Raw genomic sequence first — 27,270 nt, 5'->3', positions numbered from 1 at the left:
CTGCTACATACTTTTTATGTATTCTGTCAGGCATGAGACATTTTTAAATATTTATATCAATCGAATTCATTTCCCCACATACTCAAGTTTTATTTAAAACAAGAAAATAGTTCTCTCTCCAGATTTTCATGTTTATCAGTGCACAGTAAAATGAAGCAATCTCCATAGAAATGGTTTATTACAATGTTATTTTAGAAAGGTTTATTCCTCAAAAATGTACTAAAAAATGTACTAAAATGTACTAAAAAATGTCCAAATTATGAGAATGATCAACCTCAATGGCTTTCTCTGCTACCAACTTTGTTTCTCCATGTCCTTCTCGTCATTCAAGAGAGGTCAGGGCCTCATTTCTGTCACTTGAAAAACTTTCTCTTGATGTGTCATCATCTTGAAAATTTTGACTTTTAATAGCTTGTTTCATCTTTTTTTCCTAATACTTGTGTTCTCTTCCTAGCAGCTATGTTTTACTTTCATATTCCTTTTGATTTTCAATGTAGAAAATGTCTTTAATTTGCTCCTCACTGATACTAGGAGTGTTTTCCAGGAGAGTCAGGAAATCTCCATTTGGTGTTCTTCTTCCACCACCATTCTTTATAAAAAGGCAACCATTTTGTTCAATTTCTGCAGTTTCCATCAAGTTCAATTGCCTTTTGTTTCCAATTATACTCACTACTCAGGCTATCAGATCTTTCTTTGGTTCCTGAAACCTGAAAGAAATTTCATCAGCCACTTTCTCCTGAGAATCATCCTCTGTGATCTCATATTGGCTTTATAGTTCATTTCTAGTCTGTCCCCTAGTCTCTTTGACAGATTGTTTCCACTTGAGACGACCTTGCCCATTTTCCTCTTCCTTTGAGCTGGTTTTCTTGCCACCAAGCATATATTCATGTAGCTCTTTGTCTAATTCTTTTGTATGTTCTTGAGATTTCCTCTTAAGATTCTTAGCGAGCAAATAATTGTAAGTCTCAAATTGTCTGCTTTTGTCAATAGTGCTTTTCATTTCCAAGATACCAAGTTCAGAGGCCACTGCATCTTGGTTCTACTCCTGCAGCACAGCACCTCAAATGTTGTTAACCTTCTTCCCTCCAGCAAAGGGTGATTTCTGGCTATTCTGGTCAAACTGCAAGGCTCTGGTTTGGGGGAGGAGAGTAGTTAAAACATTTCTGTCACTCATGTTTCCATCGAGAGCTATCACCATCTAAATCAGAGAAACTCTCTTCACTTGAATCCACGCTTTCAACTCTATGATAATGTGATACTGGTGAACACGCTGCTATAGCATCCTGGAAGGGCCTCACTGCACTGTCCCCCTAGTGCTTTTAGCACCTGCAGTGGCCTGTCATTAGGTGCCACCATCATGTCGGAATTTGAGTGGGAAAGTTGCCCATGCCCCTAGCCTCCAGCTCCATCATGGGGCCAAACGATACATTTTTAAAGTAGCCAAAAAAGGACAGGTCACTTATAAAAGAATAATATGTAGGGCCAGAGAGAAGACCTCTCAAAAGCAATCATGGAAGCAGGAGAAATGACATAATATTTTAGAAGTGCTCAGAAAAAATAACCACCTAAAGTTGTATAGCAAAATTGTATTTCAAAAAAAAATGGTATTTTAAAAAATATACTTTCAGATGAACAAAATTTATGAGATTTACTACCAGAAACCTAAACTAAAAATCTCCTAAAGAATTAATTTTAGGAATAGGAAGAATGATCTCAGCAGGGTAGTCTACAACACATAAGAAATGAATATATATAAACAGACAGAAATAAATCTAAACAAAAATCACCTGTTAGCTACAATAGCAACAACAATAATATTTACTTTGATATTTAATATTTAAAAATACAGAATTTGTGGGTGGCTGATTGGCTCAGTTGGTTAGAGCGCAGTGCTCATAACACCAATGTCGCCGGTTTGATTCCCACATGATCCAGTGAGCTGCATCCTCCACAACTTGATTGAAAACAACAACTTGACTTAGAGCTGATGGGTCCTGGAAGAACACACTGTTCCCCAATAAAAATTTTTTTTTAAATTTTATTTATTTATTTTTTAAATTTTTAAAAATACAGAAGTAAGAGGGAAGGACTTCTAGATGTGGCAGAATGAAAATTTTGATACTTCATTTCATCACAAAACAACTATAAAACTGGACAAAATTGTTAAAAGCAATTTCACAGCTCTGGAAACAGACGAAAGGGAAATAACAAATTGAGAAGTGTTCTTGAAAAACTGCTGAATAGTAAGACTATGTGGAGTTCTAGCCTAGGCTGCTTACATCCACACACAAACAGAAAAGTAGGACACATACTCTGGAAAGATGTAGTCAACGGAAACTGAATCTAAGTGATCATAATATTGGATTTAGCATAAAATGACTTCAAAGCAGATATCATAAATAAGTTTAAAAAATTAAAGGGACCATGTTTAAAGATTAAAGAAAAATGTGATGACAATGAATGATTAAATAGGAAATATCAATATAAATAGAAATTATTAAAAAGAAGCAAATGATAATCTTAGAGTTGAAAAGTAAATAATCAAAATGAAAAATTTATTAGATGGGCTCAACTGCATATTTAAATGCCAAAAAAGAATCCGTGAACCTGAAGCTAGATCAATAGAAATAATCCAAACTTAAAAACACAGAGCAAAATTATTGAATAAAGGTTAACAGGGCCTCAGAGACCTGTGGAACAGCAAGTGTACCAGCATGTAGAGGAAGTTGTAGAAGAGAGAGGAAGAAAGGCACAGAAAAATTATTCAAAGAATAATAGCTGAAACCTTCCCAAATTTGATTAAAAGAAAAAAACATTAACTTTGAGCTTATAAGAAACTCAGAAAAACCACAGGTACTAAGAGAAAATCTTGAAAGTAGCAAGAGAAAAAGAGATTTATCAAGTATAAGGAAACAACAATGTGACTAACAGCTGATTTCACATCTGCAATGACAGAGGACAATAGGCAATGGAATGACACATTCAAAGTACTGCAAGGAAAAATTGTCACCAAATAATAAAAATTCAGTCCATTTATATGTGGAATCTAAAAACCAAACAAACAAAATAAAACAGAAACAAACTCATACATACAAAGAACAAACTGATGGTTGCTAGATGGGAGGAAGGTGAGGGAGATAGGTATAAAAACTGAAGGGCATTAAGAAGAACAAGTTGCCAGTTATAAAATTAGTCATGGGAATGTAATGTATAACATAGAGAATATAGTCAGTAATATCACAATAAATATGTATGGTGACAAATGTTTACCAGACTTATCGTGGTGTACTTTGTAAGTACGAGGTATGATCAAGCAATATAGTGAATGTTTAAATTAAAAAAATTATTACAGTAAAAGACATATTACCATTAATCCCCCTCAAAATACTCCCTCTTGCTTTCGACACATTTATCCCATCGTTCTTGCCAGTTTCTGAAGCAGTTCTGGAAGTCCTCTTTCGTTGTGCTGTCTTGGCTGCCTCGATGTCCTGAATTGATTCATGGTCATTTTAACACTGGGGAAGAGCCAGAAGTCTCATGGTACCAGACCAAGTAAATAAGGTGGATGAGGATACACCATAATATTTTTATTTGACCAGAAATGATGTGTGACATGGAGCTTTTCCGTTGTAATCACAAAATATGGTGAATGCTACTACTGAGTGCCACCCAATGGAAAGGCAGGAAACTTCAATATGGGAAGCAGTGCATTGAACCTTAGTAACAGTGTGTGACAAGTTTCAACTTGTTCAGTGCAGTCAGTGGGGTGTGAGCTACAGTTGAGAGAAAGTATGTTTTAAAGTGTGCCATACATCATCCTCTATCATGACAATGCTCCATGTCACATATCACTTCTGGTTCAGCAATTTCTGTCAAATAAAACATTATGGTGTGTCCTCATCCACCTTATTCACTGGATCTGGCACCATGTGACTTCTGGCTGTTGCCCAAAGTCAAAATGATTCAGCACATCGAAGCAGCCATAACAGTGCAACTAAAAACACTCAACGAAGAGGACTTCCAGAACTGCTTCAGGGAGTGGCAAGAATGATGGGATAAGTGTGTCAATGAGTGGAAGTATTTTGAGGGGAATTAATGGCAATGTATCTTTTACTGTAATAAATCTTGTTTTATTTAAATAGTCACTGTATTGTTTGATCATACCTCGTATATACAATGGACTATTACTTGGTCATAAGAAAAGATGAAATAGTTTACTAACAGTTGTCACCCCAATAAATTAAAAAAGAAGAGAAAAGAAAAGATGAAATAGTGCCATTTGTGACAACACGGATGGATTTTGAGAGTACCATGCTAAGCGACATAAGTCAAACAGAAAAATTCCAGAGTCTCATGATTTCACTCATATGTGGGATGTAAAACTGAAAGCAACAAACAAACTAAACGTTATAGCACAGACAACAGTTTAGTGGTTACCAGAGGGAAAGGGTAAGGGGGGGGTAACAGAAGATGGTAAAAGGGGTCAAATATATGGTAGTGGAAGGAAACTTGACTTTGAATGGTGAACACACAATGCAATATATAGGTGATGTATTATAGAATTGTACACTTGAAACCTATATAATTTTACCAACCAACTTCACCCCAATAAATTTAATAAAATTTTTTAAAAAGGAGACTGGATTAGGAAGGTTTAAAGACAAAGTAGAATCAAGTAGCGACTTCAATCTAGATACAATGAGAAGAGTTAAAAATAGAAATTGAAGAAAGAAGAGCTTTCTTGTTAATTCAGTGCTATTTAATACCAGGTTAAAAAAAAAAAGAAAGAAAATAGAAAACAGGGAGCACTAATACTTTTTGAGGCAAGAATAACCTTGACAGAGTATCCAAATAAGGATAGCACAAGAAATTTACCAGACAATTTTGTTTATGAAAATACGTGTAAAAATCCAAAATATTAGCTAACTGAATCCTACAGTGTATTAAAAATGCAACATGATCAAATGGAAGTTAGTTTAGTAGCGTAAAGAAACATTATTGAAATTAGCCATGTTAATGGACTATGGTAGATATTTTGGATAATTTTCTCAACCTCCATTTTTCTCTTCATATATTTGGGGAGGTTGGAAAGCTTTAAAAAAATCACCTAGACTCCTTTGCAGTTAGGGTTCTGAATATAAATCAGATTCCTACAAATAGGATATCCCCAAGTGAGATTTGAAAGGCGAAAGTAAGATAGACATCAATTAGTTGTGTGGCTGAAAGCAAGTTCTGTAAATCTTCAGCTTTCTGAAAAAACATTGCAGTGTCTATTACCCTGTGAGTAATGAAGAAATGACAATGTTTCTCTATCTGAATCTCTAGTTTGTAATCTCTAGTTTGCTGTGTTAGACAATCATTCTTTGCCTTCATGGGTATAAGAGATGTTGGCAACAGCTTCTTTATTGGCAACAGCTTCTTAAAGCACAGATGCACTGGCCTCAGTAATTGTCCCCAAGTGTATCATTTCAGACTTATTCTGATAGTAATTTCAGGATGATCATTCAAGAAGCTGCTCCTTCAGGACCTCCCAAATTTTGTGAGGACCTAATTCCCTGTATTAAATTCCTTACTGCTTAAAATATCTACTGTTGTTTCTGTTATCTGGTCCAAACTCTGACTGATGGAGTATTTAACATCAGAAATGGGTGACACTACTATAACAAAATGGCTTAAATATGTGTATTTGCTTAGTAGTCTGGCAGTAGATAAAAAGGAAACAATTGCATGCTGGAAAGTTAATTATCTTCATATGCTGTGGTGAAACACTCAGTAAAAATGTTATCTCTTGACACCTTGAAAGTAAAATTATGTACTGACAGAACCTGGAGCTCTAGATGAAGCTGTTAGAAAATACCAAGATGTAGTGTGCATTGGCTGTTCCTTGCTGCTTGCAGCAAGATATGACAAGAATGAAATCTGTTCAGTCAAGTATTGGCCAATTTTCAAGCAGAGATGAAAGAGAATTCAGTTCTGTTAAGAGAGATTCTCTCTGCCAGGGGACAACAATCTAAGTGGACTCATACCCAGCTGTGTTGGAAAACTCCAACTGCTTATATTCCTCCAAACAAAAGAGTATATTGCTCCAGATTTTTCTCAACCTTCTTCAATTAAGACTTCTCTTCCAGAAGTAAAGGTGTCACTATTTGTGGATGACATGATTTTATATATAGAAAACCCTGAAGATTCCACCAAAAAGTATTAGAAATAATCAACAAAACAGATTTGTGAAGGTTTGTCAGCCTGTGTTCTCAAGGATCTGAGCACTTTGCTGCATGTATAGTTTACTTCGAGCAAATATTTAAAATGAAAATAGGTCAATTATGCTAAGATACTTGTACAAAGAGGTTTTTCTGAATGCTCTTTATGACATTAAAAATGAAATATCCTGAGGACAACCAAGATGGCGGAGTAGGTAAATGCTGTATTTACATTCTCTCACAACCACATAAAAATTATGACTAATCTACAAAACAAGCGTTATTGACAATTGCCTAAAATCAAGCTGAACTGAAGCCTTTCAACTACAGACTTGCAGAAGAAGCCACCGCCAGACTGGTAGGAAGGTCAGGGATGTAACACAGGCGGGTCCCACACCCGTGTGTGACATTAAAGATCAGGAGGGCTATTTCAGCTGTGGGAGACCCTCCACCCCCTAAAGGAGTTAGAGATATCAGTCCCACCCTAGCCCAGGATTCCAGTGCTAGGGAAAGAAGTCCCCATAATTTCTGGTTATGAAAAACAGCGGAGGTTATGACTGAGTGAGACAGTGCGGCTGCACTCACAGGTGCTCCTCTAAAAGGGACTGTTTGTGGACTTACCCACCAGTGGAATCACTCGCTCTGAGCACCAGCACTGGGGCAGCAGCTGGAAAGGCGGAGGAACATACGGGGTGCAGGGTGGGGAGTGGTGGGAAATGAGTTGTCTGGCTCGGGACAGCGCTGGAGAGGCAGCTTTCTCCCGGACGGGGCAGCTGGTGAAGGCCACTGTTTCTTTGTTGAGCCCTCCCCCTTCCTGGCAAGCGAACATAGGCAGCCACCATTTCTGAATCTCTGCAGTTTGTTCGCCCCACCCTGGTGATTTGAGACCTGGCCCAGCCCAACTTTCAGGCACACCCAGGTTGCTTTCAGTGGTTTTTTCATGCAAACTGCTTGCCTTGGCTTAAACTGCATTTTCCTAGGGTTTCTCAAAGGGTCACAGACCCAGACAAGCAGCATCTGGCTTGAGCATGTCCTGTACCTCTGGCTGAGCAGCACTAAGCTGGCACTAGCAGCAGCCAGCCTTGGTTCATGACTTGACCTCTCAAGGTGCTTCCAAGCACAGCATGGGAGGCAGACTTCTACAGATTTCTTTTTGGCTTCCGCGAGGTGTCCCCGGCTGGAGAATCAGCTGTGGCTGAGCTAGACCTACAGCTGATCCCTTCCAAGGTGGTCCTGGGGCTGGTGCCCCCAGTAGCCAGTTTCAAAACAAGCTGGAGAATCACCTAGCTGTCTCCAAGTATGATACACCCAGGGGGCAGATTGGGCAAGCACCAGAGTCCTGCTGAGACAAATCCTGCTCTGTAGGATCTGCACAACAACTTTTGCACTGTAGTCAAGGCCAGTCCTCACAACCAGAGAGCCCAAGGGTCAGTCCCTCACACTGACATGCAATTATCAACCATGGCTCAACTATAAGAGGAGGGCACACACAACCCACACAAGGGACACACCTAGAGTGCATGGCTCAGATGACCAAAAAGACTGAGCCACTGAAATCCACAGCACAACTACTACATAAGGCCACTCTAATAAGACAGGAAGACATAGCAGCCCTACCTAATACATAGAAACAAACACAGGGAGGCAGCCAAAATGAGGAGACAAAGAAACATGTCCCAAATGAAAGAACAGAACAAAGCTCCAGAAAAAGAACTAAGTGAAACAGAGATAAGCAATCTATCAGACACAGAGTTCCAAAAACCGGTTATAAGAATGCTCAATTATCTCATCAAAATGGAGATGGAAACAAACAAACAAAAAACACGAACCATTCAGAAATGAAGGATACAATAAAGAAAACAAAGAATATATTACAGGGAATCAACAGTAGATTAGATGAAGCAGAAGATCCAAACAGCGATGTAAAAGACAAAGGTAACAGAAAATACCCAACCAGAACAGCAAAAAGAAAAAAGAATCCAAAAAACTGAGGAGAGTTTAAGGGACCTTCAGGACAATATCAAACATACCAACATTTTCATTATAGGTGTAACAGACAGAGAAGAGAGAGAGCAAGTAATTGAAAACTTATTTGAAGAAATAATGACATAAAACTTCCCTAATCTGGTGAAGGAAATAGACATACAAGCCCAGAAAGCACAGAGTCCCAAACAAGATAAACACAAAGATGACGACACCAAGACACATCATAATTAAAACACCAAAGGTTAAATACAAAGAGAGAATATTAAAAGCAGCAAGAAAAAAAGCAGTTAGTTATCTAAGGGAGCCCCCATAAGACTGTCAGCTGATTTCTCAACAGAAACTTTGCAGGCAAGAAGGGAGTGGCAGAAAATATTCCAAGTGATGAAAAGCAATGACATACAACCAAGATTGCTCTACCCAGAAAGGCTGTCATTCAAAGTTGAAGGACAGATAAGAAGCTTCCCAGACAAGAAAAAGCTGAAGGAGTTCATCACCACCAAACCAGTATTACAAGGAATCTTAGAGGGACTTCTTTAAGATGGGAGGGGGGTTAAGGACGGGTAAAAGGGGAAGGGATAAAGAACAAATTGGGCATTATACAGTAGTCATGGGGATGTAGGTTATAGCATAAGGAATATAGTCAACAATGTTGTAATAACTAGGTATGGTGACAGATAAGTACTAGATTAATCAGGATGATAGATGGGAATGGGGTTGGGGTCAAGGTGGAAAAGGTGAAGGCATTAAGAAACATAAATTGATCATTAATACAGTATGGGGAATATAAGCAACAATGTTGTAAAGATCATGTAAGGTGCCAGATGGGCACTGAACTTATCAGAGGGATCATGTCATAGACTGTGTAGATGCCTGACCAATGCACTGCACATCTAAAGAGCTGAAGTACGGCTGGCCCGGTGGCTCAGGTGGTTAGAGCTCCGTGCTCCTAACTCCAAAGGCTGCCGGTTCGATTCCCACATGGGCCAGTGGGCTCTCAACCACAAGGTTGCCAGTTCAATTTCTCGAGTCCCACAAGGGATGATGGGCAGCGCCCCCCGCAACAGCAACTGGACCTGGAGCTGAGCTTCACGCTCCACAACTAAGACTGAAAGGACAACTTGAAGCTGAACAGCACCCTCCACAACTAAGATAGAAAGGACAACAACTTGACTTGGAAAAAAGTCATGGAAGTACACACTGTTCCCCAATAAAGTCCTGTTCCCCTTCCCCAATAAAATCTTTAAAAAAATAAATAAATAAAGAGCTGAAGTAGAATAGTACTGAATGCCAACTGTAACTAAATATATAGGTATATATAGTCACTGGATATGTCGTACAACATAGGGAAGATAGTTGCTATATAAGATGTCAGAGGCGTAGTAGCTTAGGGGGGTGGATTATCACTTTATGAGGGGTTTAAATATCTAACTATTATGTTGCTTTGTACACCTGAAACTAATACTTAAATAAATAAATAAACAAACAAACAAATAAAACAGTAAAATTGCAGGGTAAAAAAAATCAATGCACAAAAATCTGTTATGTTTCTATATACTAATAACAAAAAAATCCAAAAGAGAAATTAGGAAAACAAACCCATTTACAATTGCAACAACAAAATACATAGGAATAAATTTAACCAAGGAAATGAAAGACCTGTACACTGAAAACTATAAAACACTATTGAAAGAAATTGAAGAAAACACAAAGTAATGCAAAGATATTCCATGCTCATGAACTGGAAGAATTAACATTGTTAAAATGTTCATATTATGTAAAACAATGTATAGATTCAATGCAATCCTTATCAAACAAAATCCCATTGTCACCCCAGTAAATTTTAATTTAAAAAATCCCAACAACATTTTCACAGAAGTGGAGCAAAACAATCCCTAATTTGTATGGAAGCACAAAAGGCCCAAATAGCCAAAGCAATCCTTAGAAAAAAGAACAAAGCCAGAGGGATCACACTCCCTGACTTCAAACTATACTACAAAGCTATAGTAACCAAAACACTACTGTGCTGGGAGAAAAACAAGCAGACAGATCAATGAAATACAATTGAGAGCCCCGAAATAAACCCACACATGAATGGAGAACTAATTTATGACAAAAGAGCCAAGAACATACAATGGAAAAAGGAAAGTCTCTTCAATAGATAGTGTCGGGAAAACTGGACAGCCACGTGCAAAGGAAGAAAACTAGACCACTATCTCACACCATACACAAAAAAAATAATTCAAAATGGATTAAATACTTTAATGTAAGGCCTGAAACCACAAAATACATAGAAAAAAAAACGTAGTTGATAAGCTTCTTGACATCGATCATAGCGATGTTTTTGTGGAGTTGACTCCAAGGGCAAAAGAAACAAAAGCAAAAAGAAATAAATGGGGCTATATCAAACTAAAAAGCTTCTGCACAGAAAAGGAAACTGTCAATAAAAACTAAAAGACAACATACCAAATGGGAAAAGATATTTGCAAATCATACATCCAATAACGTGATAATATCCAAAATATATAAAGAATTCATTCGTCTCAATAACAAAAACCAAACAACCTGGTTAAATATTAAGCAGAGAATCTAAATAGACATTTTTTCAAAGAAGATACACAGATGGCCAATAAGCATATTAAAAGATGGTTCAACATCACTAATTATTAGAGAATGGAAATCAAAACCATAAGATATCTCCTCACATCTGTTAGAATGGCTATCATCAAAAAGAAAAGAAACAACAAGTGTCAGAGAGGAGGTGGAGAAAAGGGAACCCTTGTACACTGGTGGGAATTTAAATTAGTAAATAGCCATTATGAAAAATAGTATGGAAATTCCTCAAAAAATTAAGAGTAGAACTACCATATGAACCAACAATTCCACTTCTGGGTATTTATCTGAAGAATATGAAAACACTAATTCAAAAATATATATGCACCCCTATGTTCATTGCAGCATTATTTACAATAGCTAAGAAAAGCAAACAAAATACCTATCAATAGATGAATGGATAAAGATGTGTTATACATACAAAATGGAATACTACTCAGCCATACTAAAAGGTGAAATCCTTCCATTTGTGACCACATAGATGACCTTGAGGGTATTATGCTAAGTGAAATAAGTCAGATGGAAAAAGACAGAATACAATATGAGTTCACTCATGTGGAATATAAAAGCAAAATAAATGAACAAACAAAACAAAACAAAAACAAACTTATAGAAGCAAGCATATTGTTCACTAGCAGAGGGAAAGTGGGGTAGAGGGAGGGCAAAACAAGTAAAGGGCTTCTTCGACTGTATGGTGATGGATACTAGACTTTCAGTGGTGAGCAAGATGTGCTACATACAGATGTCGATTTATAAAATTGTATACCTGAAACTTACATAATGTTATAAATCAATGTTGCCTTAATAAAAAAATAAATTAATAAGTGCTTACAGCTCTTTCTGAATCCAGTAGAAACCAAAAGACCCCACACAAAAATAATTAATTAAAACACATCTCTTCCTGAAAATGACATCTAGACCAGCTTCAAAGACTACATTAAGGGTGATGTCCTCTCACCCAAGCCTGTTATTAATGTAAATGGACTTAAGATAGTTGACATTAAATGAGAAAGGGATGGGTCTTGTACAGGCAAAGGAATATAAGTAAATTATTCTGGAGAAAACAACTTGGACTGAGACCGTGTTTCCCGGAAAATAAGACCTAGCCAGACAATCAGCTTTGAAGCGTCTTTGAGAGCAAAAATTAATATAAGACCTGGTATATTATATTATATTATATTATATTATATTATATTATATTATATTATATTATATTATATTATATTATATTACCCGGTCTTATATTAGAGTAAAATAAGACCGGGGCTTATATTAATTTTTGCTCCAAAAGACGCATTAGAGCTGATTGTCTGGCTAGGTCTTATTTTCGGGGAAACACGGGATTATTAGCAGATAGAACTGTCTGGAAGTAAATCAGAAACCTATTTTAGGAAATTGTGTTGCCAAAGAAACCATAGCCTGGCTTGTCAAAGCCTGTGTTTGGAGTCTATTCAGCTTTTTGATGCATACATAGATTAATATTTTCATCAAATTTAGGAAGTCTTTGGCCATAATTTTTTCAATTACTTTTTCTGCTCCTTTCTCTTTCTCCTTTTCTCCTGGGACTACCATTACGCATTATACACATATACCATTATGCATATGCGACTGCATAATTGACATTATCCAGTCTGAGGAACAGAAAGAAAGAAGAATTAACAAAATGAAGAGTCTCAGAGAACATATGCATAAAGTGGGGCAGAAGAAAAGGAGAAAAAAGGCAGAAGGAATATTTGAAGACATAATGGCCAAAATCTTCGTAAATTTGATTAAAAACGTTAACCTACCTATCCAAGTAGCAGAATGGATTCCAAGTAGAATAAACTCAAAGAATTCCATACCTAGACACTTCATAATCAAACTATTGAAAGACAAAGAGAGAATCTTGAAAACAGTAAGTGAGATGTAACTCATCAGGTTAAACACATCCTAAATAAGATTAAGAGCTCATTTCTAATGAGAATCATGGAGGCCAGAAGTCATGAGGGTGACATATTTAAGGTGCTGAAAAAACAAAGACTGTCAAACAAGAATTCTACATCAAGCAAAACTGTCCTTCAAAATTGAAGAACATGACATTCCCAGATAAACAAAAACTGACAGACCTCATCACTAGTAGACCCGCAATACAAGAAATACTAAAGGAAGTCCTTCAAGCTGAAAACTACACAGTGGTACCATTTCTCACTGGTCAGATTGGCCAAACTTCACAAGCTTTTCAACACATTGTGTTGGTGAGGCTTTCCGGAAACAAGTGCTCACATATATTGCTGATGGGAATTAAAAAAAAACACACATCCCCTATAGAGGTGAATATAGCAATACCTAACAAGTTACGTATATACAGAGGGTGCCAAAAATGTATACACATTTTAAGAAAGGAAAAAAACTGTATTAAAATTGTAATACTCAATATATACTGATAACAAAAGATGAATACAAGTCTGCAATTCTAAGATGTGCTCCAAGTAGCGGCCATCAGTGTCCAGACACTTATGATTATGGCGAACCACTGCTTGAGTAACATTGACCAAAGTGTTCACTTGTATCACTGTGCATGCCATTTCAATTTCTTTACACAGCACCATGCATCTCAAACTTATCACAAATGCATGCAATATTTAGGCATGTTGGAGGTTCTGTTGCATACTCATGCCTCCATTGTTGTTGTACTTCCACAATGTTCTCGAATTAAAATACCACTTCAAAGTGATCTTGTGCTCCTCAAACAACTGTGCTTCTGCCATTTTCTTTGACTGTCTTGCCAGTCTCATGGTGACGCTAGCATTCATTTGATTAATGCCATATTTTGAGTGAACGTCATACTACACATTGCTACTGTAATTCAATTCAACTTTGAAAAGTAATACATAGATAGCATCTCTTAAAATGTGTATACAGTTTTTTGGCACCCCGGTATTTATTCCTTGACCAGCAGTCCCATATTTAAGAATGTACCCTCAAAAATACATCTCTAACAATATGAAAATACATATGTACAAGTTTATTTACTGTACCATTATGTGTAATTACAGAATAGTGAGAAAAACCTAAACACTCACACATGGGAGATTGGTTGAATAAATTATAATGCATCCACATGAAAGCGTATGCATCTGTAAAAGAGAATGAGGAAGATCTGTATGAGCTGAAATGGAGAGATTTCCTGGGCATACTGTAAAATGAAAAAGCAAACTGTAATAAGAGAAAATATAATATGCTACCATTTATTCAAGAAATAAGAGGAAATAAGAGACTACACATACATCTACTGATTTTTTTAAAAAGTATTAAAGAAAAAATAAACCAACAATGTAATTGACAATATAACAAATGTAATGGGACAAACTGACATCATCATTATGTAGTATTTGGCCAAAATTATAACCTTAATTATGAGGAAACAACAAACACAAATCAAAGGATATTATGTAAAACCAGTGGTCTATACTCTTCAAAAATATCAATATCATGAAAGTCAAAGAAAATCTGAAAAACCATTCTGAATTAAAGACAACTTAGGACACAAGGCAACAAATGCAATGTGTACCCCTAGATTGGATCCTGGATGAAGGAAAAAATGCCATAAGGACATTACTGAGACAACCACCAAAATTTGAATATGGACTGTACATTAAATAATACAAATGCATCAATGTAGAATTTCCTAAATCTGGTAATTGTATTGTGGGTATTTAAGCAGATGTTTTCTTATTCTTAAGAAATACACACAGAAGTCTTTAGAGGCATTATGTCTACAACTCTCACTCTCAAACGACTCAGAAAATTATATATATCTATCATATATATCATGTATAATTATACATATGATATATATCTTATATATGTATATATGATCTAACAATTCCACTTTGGGTATATAATCAAAAGAATTGAAAACAGGGTCTTGAAGAGATATTTGTAAACCAATGTTAATAGCAGTATTATTCACAACAGCTAAAATGTGAAAGCAACCCAAGTGTCCATCAAAAGATAAATGGGTAAACAAAATGTGATACTTACATACAATGGAATATTGTTCAGCCTTACTAGGAAAGAAATTTTGAAATATGCTACATGAATGAAGCTTGAAGACATGATGCTCATTGAAATAAGTCAGTCACAAAAAATAAATACTGTACAATTATACTTATATGAGATACTTAGAGTACTCAAAATTATAGAGACAGAAAGTAGAATGGTGGTTTCTAGGTGCTGGGAGGAGAGGAAATGTGGAGTCATTGTTTAACACATTTAACACATTTAACGATGAAAAGTTTCAGTCTTACAATATAAAAGGAGCTATGAAGATGGATAGCTTTCTATAGAATGTTGTACAACATTATAAATGTACTTATAATACTACTGAACTATACACTTAAAAATGGTTAATATGGGTAAATTTTATTTCAAGTGTATTTTACCACAATAAAAAAATTGAAAAAAATGCATATATGTATGTGTGTAGACAACAAAAGAAACAAAATAATAATGAAAGGATAGCAAAACATTAAAAAATAGTGTATTTGAATGAAGGGTATACAAAACTTAGAACTAATTGCTACTCTTTTTTAAATTTTTTATTAAATTTATTGGGGTGACATTGGTTAGTAAAATTATAGGTTCAAGTGTGAAACATAATTTTACTAACCAATGTCACCCCAATAAATTTAAAATATATAGATGTATTATTATAGAATTGCTACTCTTTTTTAAGTTTTAAATTATTTCAAAACAAGTTTTTTAAAAAGATATCAATTACCCATAGTCATCACAGGGTTTTTTTTTTTTACCAGTGTTTCTGCATTAAATGAACATAAAATTTGATGATGAGTAAAGAGAAATGACTATAGAAAGAAATGAAGCAGTAACTGAAGTGCTGAAAAGTTCAGAATAAGTCCAAAAGGAAACAAGATTTACAAATAGTTAGGTCACCAAAAGAGAATTTATGGAAGGTAATTCTTAAGCAATAGAGTATGTTGGAAATAAGCTACTTGGTTAAAATCTGGGAGAGTATATAAGTTTTTAAACAAGTAATTCAGGGTTTTTGTGAGTTTTTTTTTTTTTAAGTAATTCAGAAATGAGGTAGAAAACATATTAGATCTATTACATAGAGGAAAAGCTGGCAAAATCTTGTGATGGATAAGTCATGTCAAATATAAAACTAGGGATCAAAGAAGACTTCAGGTTTCAAGCAGAGCTAATTAATAATAATTGCACACCATAATACAAAAATGCAAAGAGATGAGATTAGTGAAAATTTTTTTAAAATAATAACTTTTAGATGTTTGTAGGGAAGCCAATTAGAGACATTTTCACGCTACCTCTTTCCACAGTCAGGTTTTTCACTTCATTTTTATCCATTTCCTAGCTTCCCTCTTTATCTGCTTTCTTAAATTTCAATGTATTCTTGCTGTAAACCTGTGGCTATTTTGGAAATCCTCTCCACCATTCATCAAGCTTTCCTCTAAATTCTTCCTTCAGACCACTCCCTTAAACTGATTATATTAGATATTTCATCAACATAACCATTATTACTACAGCTATGGTAAGTTGCAATTGCCTTAAATATTAACAATTACATATAGTTAACTATAAACAATAGTTAACTATTACTAGCAATATCAATTTCCATCTACTGTGTACATAGGTTTTATTTTTTAATAATTGTTTTCTGTAATTTTGGTAATTATCTTTGTTAAGGACTATTTTAATCTGCTCAGCCTACCATAACAAAGTACCATAGACTGGTGGCTTAAACAACAGACATTTATTTTCTCACAGTTCGAGAGGCTGGAAGTCCAAAATCAGGATGTTAGTACAGTTTCTGGTGAGAACTCTTACTGACTTGCAGACAGCCACCTTCTGGCTGTGTCCTCACATGGTGAAGAGAGAAGGGTGGGGGAGTGAGGGAGGGAGAGATCTCTGGTGTCTCTCCCATGAGGGTATTAATCCCATCATGAGGGCCCCACCCTCATAATCTCATCTAAACCTAATTACACCCCATAGTCCCATCTCTAAATACCAACACATTGAAGGTTAAGTCATCAATATATGAATTTGGAGAGGGGATGACACAATTCAGTCCATAGCAAAGACCTGACCTGCATATAAATTTAACTTATGCTCGTTAATGGGATGCCATTTGGATATCCTTCATCTTGGCAGTAAAGAGTGAGCAAGAGATCATTAAAAACATATCCATTAATTTGTAATGTCCTTATTTGCAACTTTGAATATCATTTCATTTAATATTCCCTTTGAAAAAATATGTTTACAAAGAATAAGACATTTTGATATTAAAATGTAATAATTTGAACATCTGAAATGCATAAATGAGTTATTATAGCAAATAAATGAAAATTTGATGGTAATTTTCTCATATATAATGGTGTGTCAAAAACTTCCCCTTCTAATTCTCAAATTTCCATCTTAACATGTTAACCATGGCACCATCTTGTGGATATTTCAGCAAATAGCTGATCTGTGCAAACATTTATATGGAAATGGGGAAAGTGAATGTATTTGTGGGAAAACAAAAAGCAAGTGAAAGTTTTAACATGAAGTTTAAGTAAATAAAATAAAATGTTGGCAAGTAATCTTCCTCATTCTTCTTCAAAAGGCTTCAACTATATAAGTAAAGTCTTGAACCAGCTCCAGCATGATTATTTTTTCTTTTAAAATATTTCTGCATTAACTGTTTACGTAAAAGTTTAAACTGACCAGGAGATTGTGAATACACCAAATATTTTAGTCTGATGTGTTTTATTATTTATAGTGTATGTATATGTATACTTACATATATATAAATGTGTGTGTATGCTACTGTAATTTTAAACTGATTTAATGTCAAGATCTGTTAAAAGATGGGGATTGATACAGAGTAGATTTTTTTAAAAGCAAAAATGTTTGATAAATTTAAGTTTAATCACTCAATGATTATGAACCACTTATTTTGAATCTAATTTTTCTGAGGTAGAATGAAACATAAAGGTAATTTTCAAATATTAGAGGAGACATACTAAAACACATCAAGCTCTGACAATATCAAATCAAAAAGTATATAAAGCACCATGTCATCTGCAAAACGTGACAATTGAACTTCTTCATTCCAAATTCAGATGCCTTTTATTTCTTTCTCTTGTCTGATTGCTCTGGCTAGGACTTCCAATACTATGTTGAATAGCAGTGGTGACAGGGGACAGCCCTGTCGTGTTCCTGAACCTAGAGCAAAGGGCTTCAGTTTTTCACCGTTAGTTATGATATTAGCTTAAGATTTGTCATATATGGCCTTTATTATGTTAAGGCATTTTCCTTCTATACCCTGTTCATTAAGTGCTTTAATCATAAATGAATGTCACATCTTGTCAAATGCTTTTTCTACATCTATTGATATAATCATGTGGTTTTTGTCTTTTGTTTATGAGGTGTATCACATTGATCAATTTGTATATATTGAACCATCCTTGTGCCCCTGGGATGTGCCACACTTGATCATGATGTATAATCTTTGTAATGCATTGTTGTATTCTATTTGCTAAAATTTTGTTTAGGATTTTCGCATCTGTATTCATCAGAGATATTGGTCTATAATTTTCTTTTTTCATGTTATCCTTACCAGGTTTTGGTATCAGGGTAATGTTGGCCTCATAAAATGAGTTAGAGAGTACTGTCTCTTCTTCAATTTTTTGAAAGAGTTTAAGGAGGACAGGTGTTAAATCCTCTTTGATGTTTGGTAGAATTCACTAGAGAAGCCATCTGGTCCTGGACTTTTGCTTTTGGGAAGGTTTTGGTAACTGATTCAATTTCGTTACTGTTGACTGGTCTGTTTAGATTTTTCTAGTTCTTCATGATTCTGTTTAGGAAGACTATATGTTTCTAAGAACTTCATTTCTTCTAGGTTATTGAATTTGGTGGCATATAGTCCTCATAGTATTCTTGGATGATCCTTTGTGTTTCTGTGTCATCCGTGGTAACTTCTCTACTCTGCCAAAATAAACGATTAAATAGTGCCATTTGCAACACATGAATAGATCTTGATATTATTATGCTAAGTGAAATAAGACAGAAAAAGTTGAGAATCATATGACTTCACTGATATGTGGGATATAAAACTGAAAGCAACAAAGGAACAAGACAAACAAAGGAACAAAAACTCAGACACAGACAATACTTCAGTGGTTACCAGAGGGTAAGGGGGGAGGGAGGATAGTAAAGAGGGTAAGAGCGGTCAAATATGTGGTGAAGGAAGGAGAACTGACTCTGGGTGGTGAATGCACAATGTGATATATAGATGATATATTATAGAATTGTATACTTGAAACCTATGTAATTTAACTAACCATTGTCACCCAATAAATTTAATTTTTAAAAAAATCAACGAAGCCAAAAGTTGGTTCTTTGAAAAGCATCAATAAAATTGACAAAGTTTTTGGTGGATGTACTAAGAAAAAATAAAGAAGATTCAAATTACTAAAATAAAAAAATGAAAGTGGGAATATTATTACTGATTCTACAGAAATAAAAAGGATTGTAAGGTAGTACTATGAACAATTGTACCTAAAAATTTTGGGTAACCTAGATGAAATGGACAATTCCTAAAAACGCACAACCTACCCAGATTAAATCATGAAGAAACAGATAATTTGAACAGACCTATAAATAGTAAGGAGATTGAATTTGTAATCAAAATCTCCCAATATAGAAAAGCCCTGAAACTTATGGCTTCACTGATAAATTCTACCAAACATTTAAGGAAGAATTAAAACCAATCCTTTTGTACATCAAAAGATAATATTCACAGAGTAAAAGAGCAACCCACAGAATAGGAGTAAATATTTACAAATAATATATCTAATAAAGGATTAATATCCAGGATACATAGAGAATTCCTAAAACTCAACCACAACAAAAAACAAACAACTCAGTACAAAAATGACCAAAGCAGTTGAACAGACATTTCTCCAAAGAAGATATACAAATGGCCAATAAACACATGCAAAGAACTCAACATCACTGACCATTAGGGAAATGCAAATCATGGTACAATGAGATACTACCTTACACCCAGTGATGGATAATATAAAAAATACAGAAAACAACATGTGTTTACAAGGATGTAGAAAAACTGGAACCCTTGAGCACTGTTGGTAGGACGTTGTGAAAAACAGTATGAAATTTCCTCAAAAAATTAAAAATAGAATTATCACATGAGTCAGCAATTCCACTTCTGGGTATATATCCCAAAGATTTGACAGTGGGATCTCAAAGAGATGTCTGTAAACCCATTGTTATGGCAGCATTGTTGACAATAGCCAAGATACAGAAACAACCTAAGTTTCTATCAATAGATGAATGAGTAAAGATACTGTGGTATATGCACATAATGGAATATTATTCAGCCTTAAGAACGAAGAAAATTTTGCAATATATTGCAACATGGATGAACCTTGGAGATATTATGCTAAGTGAAATAAGCCAGTCACAAAAAAGAAATACTATATGTTTCCACTTATGTGAGATACTTAGTCAAAATCATAAAAAGGGAAAGTATAATGGTGATTGCCAGGAGTTAGGGGGTGGAGAAAATGGGTAGTTATTGTATAATAGGTATAGAGTTTCAGTTTTACAAGATCAAAAGAGTTATGGGAATGATGGTGGCAATAGCTGCACAATGTGAATTTATTTAATATTACTGAACTGTGCACTTAAAAATAGTAAAGATGGTAAATTTTATGTTATGTGTATTTTACCACACACACACACACAAAAAGGTAATCAATTACTCATCATCAGTTCAATATCCTTCAACAATTCCCATCTTATTCAGAAAAGTCAAAGTCCTTATTGTGACCCATAAGGCTATGGATGAAAAAGGGGTGTTGTAATAAATTATAAATTCCTAACTGGGCGGATCAAGGTGGGTAGTCACATCCCAGGCCTATAACTTGTTTAGTGAAAGGTTTTAGCAAGTCCTGGCCTTGTTCTTGTGCATCTATATTAACACACCTTTGAAATGCCAAAACTAATATTCCTTGAAGAGGTAACCACCCTTAAAAAAGCACATAATCTTGTAATCCAATCTCAGCCTTGCTTTCTCCCACCTTCATGTAATCTTCCTTAATTTCAAATACATAAAAGAAACAAAATCTATTATTCTCTGGAGTATTTTAGATCTTGCTTTCCAGCAATTGTCAGTTTGGGCTCAAATAAACTCTCATAAAAATTCTTTACAGGTTTGGATGTTTCTTACATCAACAAGGCCCTTCATTATTCGAACCCCCTCTCTTTATCATTCCAACCTCAATGCTATCTACCTCTCCCATTTTCTGTTCTTGCCTCGCTGGCTTCAGGGCCTCTGTACTTGATATTCCATCTATTGGAATGCACTCCTCACAGATATTGGGTTGCCTCCTATCTTTTATCTACCTTCAGGTAAGGTCCTCATTGGCCACCCTACCTAAAATTGCAACAATTCCTACCACACACTTCTTATCCTCATTCTCTATTTTACTTTTTTATTTAACACTTATAACCTAATGTGCAACGTATTTTGATTTATATTTATCTTGTCTATTGCCTCTACCTCCAACCACTATGTAAACGCCATGAAGACAGGAACATTTTTCTGATTGAGCCTATGTCTCACACAAAGTGGTCAAATACTTATTGGATTAACGAAAATATGGTTTAAGAAGTGATAAAGAAGTTAATCTACATTTCACATATATGCTAAACTGATTCATCTATTTTAGCCAGTCTGTATAATATTTTTCTGAACTGTTTATAGTTACTAAATGCTAGCCTGGGATTGCTAATTATAACTTAGAACTCTGCATATTTCACTAGATGTTCTCTTCTTTTCCTCCATGCCATAAATGGGGCTAAATGAAGTTGGAAGCAAAGGCCCAAAGTATATAGACATGCATAGACTCTGAAATCAGACAAAACTGGATTTACATCCCAGATATTCTACTTGATAGCAGGATTTTTAACCTCTATGTGCCTCCGTTGTTCTAAAGACAGTCGTGAAAAATGTATGCTGGCTTAGGAACCTAAGAGTCTTGGGTTTCAATGTAGTTGTGACTTTGGGCATGTTATTTAATATATCATTCAGTCTCAATTTCCTCATCTATAAAATGAGGACAATATCTTCTTCATAGGGTTCTTATAATGATGCACAGTAAAGCACCTGACATAGAAGGTAACCAGTAAATGTTCATTTCTGTTACTAATATAGGATAGTCATTAATTTTCTGCCCAAGATAACTTTGTTTATTGATACTCGTAAGAAGGTACTCATCCTAGAGGTTTTCTTTTTTTTTTTTTCATGGCTGCTACCCTCCTACTGAAGCTAGAGTGATTGTGTTTCAATATAACTAGTAACCCATATCAGTAGAGACTAAAACCAGAAGCATATTCCCATTAGAGAGAATTTACCCACAAATATACATTCCCAAGGGAATGGAAAGCAACAGCAAGTACCATCAGCTTACAACATTCCTTTTGCATCCACTTTCTGTTTTCTATTACAGGTGGAATCTTCTTTTTAATGAATACAATTTTAAACATCTGTTTCTACATAGTGAGGCTATTTTTGTGTTCTAGCAGATGGGCCACAGGGACCGTGCTTTGTTGACTTGACTAAAACAAATTCTTAAAAAATGAAAATTCTTTCTTTACAAGTATTGTCTTGAAATAAGTTGTTTAGTAAGAGGTAATTATCATTTGCAAGTGATAGAACCCTGACCGAGGCTATTTCCAAGAAAACAGAACAAGGACTAGGTGGGTCGAAGGCAAAGTGGATTGGAAAGCAAGAGAAAGTAAGAGAAAAATGGGGCAAAGTCCTCAAGTGAGATCTGTTGGAATGTACAAACCTTAAGCCAGAACTCCACCTATAAACATAACCCCTCCTCTTTCAGGGTGTACTTCACATATTGCCTCTTCTACAAAGCCTTTCCAATTCCCTCCATACATAAAATTGTTTCCTATACTCCCACTTGTTCTGAATCTGTGTAGTAGCATTTATTTACCAGTGTTTTATCTGATACCTTTAAAGATGTTTTGTGCTCTGTCCCTATCCCCCACCAAGACTGTGAGCTCAAATCTCTAGGAGGAAGATTGATTCAACTTCCTATGACCAAAACCTAGAACAGCGCTTAATACATAATAGATGTTTAATAAGTACTCATTGAATTTAATATATATGAAGTATTGAAATACTTGAATCGAGTATTTTTCCGTATCTTGGGAGCTCCTTGAGAGCAAAAAATGTATTTCATTTCCTCAGGATTTGACATACAGCTGCTCATTGCTACGTGTTGCTTGAAAAAAATTACTTAAAATTAATATGCCAAAGTTGGCAAAAACCCAAATCAAACTTTTGATCTTTAATTTCTTTCCGGGCTTGGATGCACAAATAAACCTACTACACATTGCTGAATTAAACGCTAATAGTAAGTGACTAAAATATACTGTGTGCCCTGGGGAAATCCAGGTTAGGGCTATTCATTCTCACCAGGGTGGTGGTGGTGGTGGTGGTGGTAGGTCGGAGTGGAGGACAAAGGCCAAGCTCCCCAAAACAGGGACTTGGAAGAGGTTGACACACCGTGGGGTGTGGTGTGCTATGGAAGAGGGTTACCTGAAAAGAAAGAAGCCAGAACAGGAACTGCAGAACTGCAGCAATTGACTTGAAGGGGCCCGCCGGAAGCACAGCAGAAAGCTTGGTCCCCTTGCCTCAGATTACATCAGCTCGGGGCTGGGGCCAACTTGAGCCACCATTCCGAATGAGGATGCATCTTGCAATGCTTACCGCCCAGGCGCTGGCTTCCACCTGCCTGCTAGGCCCAACTTCCGCCTGCGAGTCTCCCCTTTCCAGCTGCCTGGCTCGTTTCCAGTCGCAGAAGCACTGAGCGCGTGCCTGACCACCAGGCTGTCCAAAGAGCGGCACCTCTGTGGCAGGTGGCCTTGTTGGTCTCCTACTCCTCACTTGCCTTTGCCAGATTGTCTGTCTTCCATCCTTCCTGCAGCTCCAGCAAGCTTCTAATCCTCTGGGAAAAAATGTCCTGCTTCTCTCGCTTCTATGGAGATTGGCGGCTTTGGTAGTCTCCTGCTAGAGGTCTGAGTTATCGACGTGTCACCCATTTTCTCTCGCTTCTTTGGCACTCGCTGGGCTTTGGAGATTGCGAATCAATGACTTTCCTCTCTGACCTAGAATTCCTGGAAGAGCCTGTGCTTTAGTTGACTCCTCTGGCTTGCAGTGAGGAGCCCCTCGCCCTATTTGTAAGAAAGGGCCTGAATTTTCTTAAAAGGATGAAGAAAGTGGTGACTCTAAATTGAAAAAGTTGCTCTATTCTGGGCCTTCCAAAATGGCCTTTTGAAAAAAGAGGCAATCCTTTCCCCCCTTCCTTATATCTGAACAGTTTCTGGAAAGAAAATTTCCTACCACGTGCTAATTAAGGTAAAGGTCAAGAGCCTCTCCTTCCTGTAGGACCTTACCTTTGCAGGAGCTATAATGGTAATGACTGTAAACACTTTCAGGATACAAAGTAATATCTATTCTTGAACCCTACAAAAGAATAAAGCATAGACCATGTACAAGAGCAACCAATTCTACATATTACAATCAAATGTTTTTCCAAATGCAATTCATTTTTTTCACTGTCAAGAATGTGTATTCAAAATTAATATTCTACTCTTGAACCTCTATATCCCCACTCTTCTCTGAGTTTATGCAGCCCATAAATTTTATTGTGAGTCTATCTAATGATCTAATGTGCCTAAGGAATAAGAAAAAGAAAGTTCAAAACAAGTGAGGATGTGGTATACTTGTAAATACACTCGTAATAGAATGTGAGTTATGTATAGTCAAATGGACCTAAGCTCACTATTTATTAGCTATATATGACTTAAAGCAACTTCTTTATCTTAAACTGGGTTCCCCCACAACTAAGACTTGGAGACAAAGATTGGGTTAGAAAGAACTTTATTTCGTTCTTTGTGAGATTCTCTGTGAAGCATGGTGATGAAGTGAGACAAGGAAGGGAAGAAAGCCAATAAAAAGTGTGTTAGTTGAGCAGGTTACCACTGAGGGCCATGGGAACTCAATTCTACTGGTAAACCTTGGAGAGACTACATAGACTGGGACTCAGACTTATTCCAGTGAGTTATTTAAAAACTGGGATATTTATCTACTAATTCCCTTCCGTCGGTGGTTGAGGGATACTCGGGAGTGTTAACTCTCTGCTACTTCCCTTGACAGGCCTTCCCTAGAGTAGTATGTTCCTGCTGCAAGAGAAAACCCTCAGGCAGAAAGACAAATGGTTGAAATAGGAACCCATTGGCTTTGCATTAATGGGAATTGCCATTGAAGCTGCAGGTAGCCTGGTGGGTCAGGGGGATATGGGCAAGGCACTGATGATGTCTAACACATTCATTACGTCTTAGTTTCTTTGTAAACTAGAAATAATAATTAGAGATTATAGCTAGAGTGATGTTAAGTCCTAACCCAATAAAAAATATTATTTTAATATGTTAATGTGATAATGTGCAATAATAATTAGACACCCCTTTTTACATTTTTTAGCGTGCATTAATATTTGATTGTGGTGCCACTCTAACTGTGGAACACACGCCTGTTTCCTCTATTCTACTTCTATTCATGCTTAATTGGATGCCTACCTGTCAACTGTCCCATTACCTAGAAGAAATTCCTAGCCTGATTCCTTACACTCATCATATTTTATGATGAAAACTTAGTCTAGTTATAGATACTTAATGCTCTTAGTAAGAAGTACACCCTAATTTACTATCAATCTTGGATTTATTTTACATCTAAGATAAGGTGTGATGTCATTGGAATATTAACGTTAAAAAGATAATGGGTAAAACCTCTCCCCTTTCAAGTGGTAATGATTTTGGAGCTCTTCCTTGGGGGTAAGATAGGAAACATCAACAAAGGCAAAGTGGAATCCATTAAATGAGTATGTCATCAACCCTATTTAGTGTTTCTTAGACTGCTTTTGCTATGCTACCCCTAGATTTACTTCTAGTACAAATAATAGGATGCTTGTGAAAATAGCATATTTAAAAAGTAACCCCAACACTATCTCAGCTAATAAACTATTATACTTCCTGATGGGGATCACAGTATAACCAAAAAAATAAAAATCAAGTATTATAACTATGCTGGCAGTTTCATTTATTAAATTGTTTAATTTAACATTTCCTGGCTTGACATACGCAATGTGTCAAGTTTTCTTGCATATAGGTCAATTTTTGTGTAATCTCCATATAGTCATCTCTTAATGCCAAAAGTTTTTAGCAGAGTGCAAGAGATGGTAGCAAGCGAGGAAAGTGTTTTTCTTCATTTGTGTATATACTTTTATGTTATATTTCAGTTAGTACTTCTACCTTATTGCCTTGCTTATCCAGCATGGTTACTCCTTTGAAATAATCTCTTCAAAAGGTAGTTTAAATTATTTGAAAGGTTTTTCTTTATTAATAGTTTCATTTTAAAAAATCAACCTTAAGAATAGAATTTTGTTGATAATAAAATATCAGATGGTAACTTTCCGGTCCACATATTCCACATATTGGCTGAATAAATGCCTCATTGGAACTGTGCTGTAATAAAACTGTAGTTGGGGTTACATACCCATAGCTTTTGCTGACTGTGGCAGCTCCAAAGTAACAGAAAATAGTTGTCTATCCAAACAAATGAAGAAACAAAAACTCATAGACACAGACAATTTAGTTTAGTGGTTACCAGAGGGTTGCGGCGGGTGGTTGATGGAGATAAAAGGGATCAAATATATGATGATGGAAGGAGAACTGACTCTGAGTGGTGAACACACAATGTGATATATAGATGATGCATTACAGAATTGTACACCTGAAACTTAAGTAACTTTACTAACAATTGTCACCTCAATAAACTTTAATTAAACAAAAGAAAATAGTTGTCTATGATACAATATAGAGCCCATTGACAACTATTATTGATGCTTGTTTTAACCATATTACTTTGAACAAAATATGGTGAGGCCAGATGCAGATCAAAAGAGAGAAACCAGAAAGAGTTTTACGGTTTGTTATATTTAGAGTTCCTTGGAGAGAAACAGCATGCCACACAGACCCACTCAGAGCAAGCACCAGGTTTGGTCAAGAGGCAGAGGGAGAGAGGGGAATCGTGGGCCTCTATTTTGGTTTCTTTGGAAAGGAATGGGGGTGGGGCATGGTAAGCAGGTTTAAGATTGGCTAGTTGGAATAATTTCAGCAGGGTGTGGAATGTAGAGATTGTTCATGTTTGTCTCATACCTGACCCTGGGCTATTAGGGTGAGTGCAGAGTGGCCTGCAGTATAAGAGCCCTATAAAGGAAGTGGCCGGAAATATGGATTTAATTGGCTGCTCAAGAAAGGGAACTGATCAGGCTCTAGCCAGCGCCTCAACACTGGATCAGACAGCATTTATAAA

General features: G+C 36.0%; 1 pseudogene across 1 annotated transcript; it reads right to left on the bottom strand.

Moving 5' to 3' along the window:
* Nucleotides 1–241: 241 nt before the first annotated feature.
* Nucleotides 242–26,231, bottom strand: LOC308501515 (phosphorylated adapter RNA export protein-like; annotated as a pseudogene). The gene is made up of 4 exons: nt 26,208–26,231; nt 23,608–23,727; nt 23,314–23,436; nt 242–1,392 (listed from the first exon to the last, which is right to left on the bottom strand). The product of its transcript is annotated as a phosphorylated adapter RNA export protein-like (transcript).
* Between the last annotated feature and the right edge of the window lie 1,039 nt (nt 26,232–27,270).

Source organism: Rhinolophus hipposideros (assembly GCF_964194185.1).
Source record: "Rhinolophus hipposideros genome assembly, chromosome: 8".
Taxonomy (NCBI): Eukaryota; Metazoa; Chordata; class Mammalia; order Chiroptera; family Rhinolophidae; genus Rhinolophus; species Rhinolophus hipposideros.
This window is presented reverse-complemented; position numbering and strand designations above follow the sequence as displayed.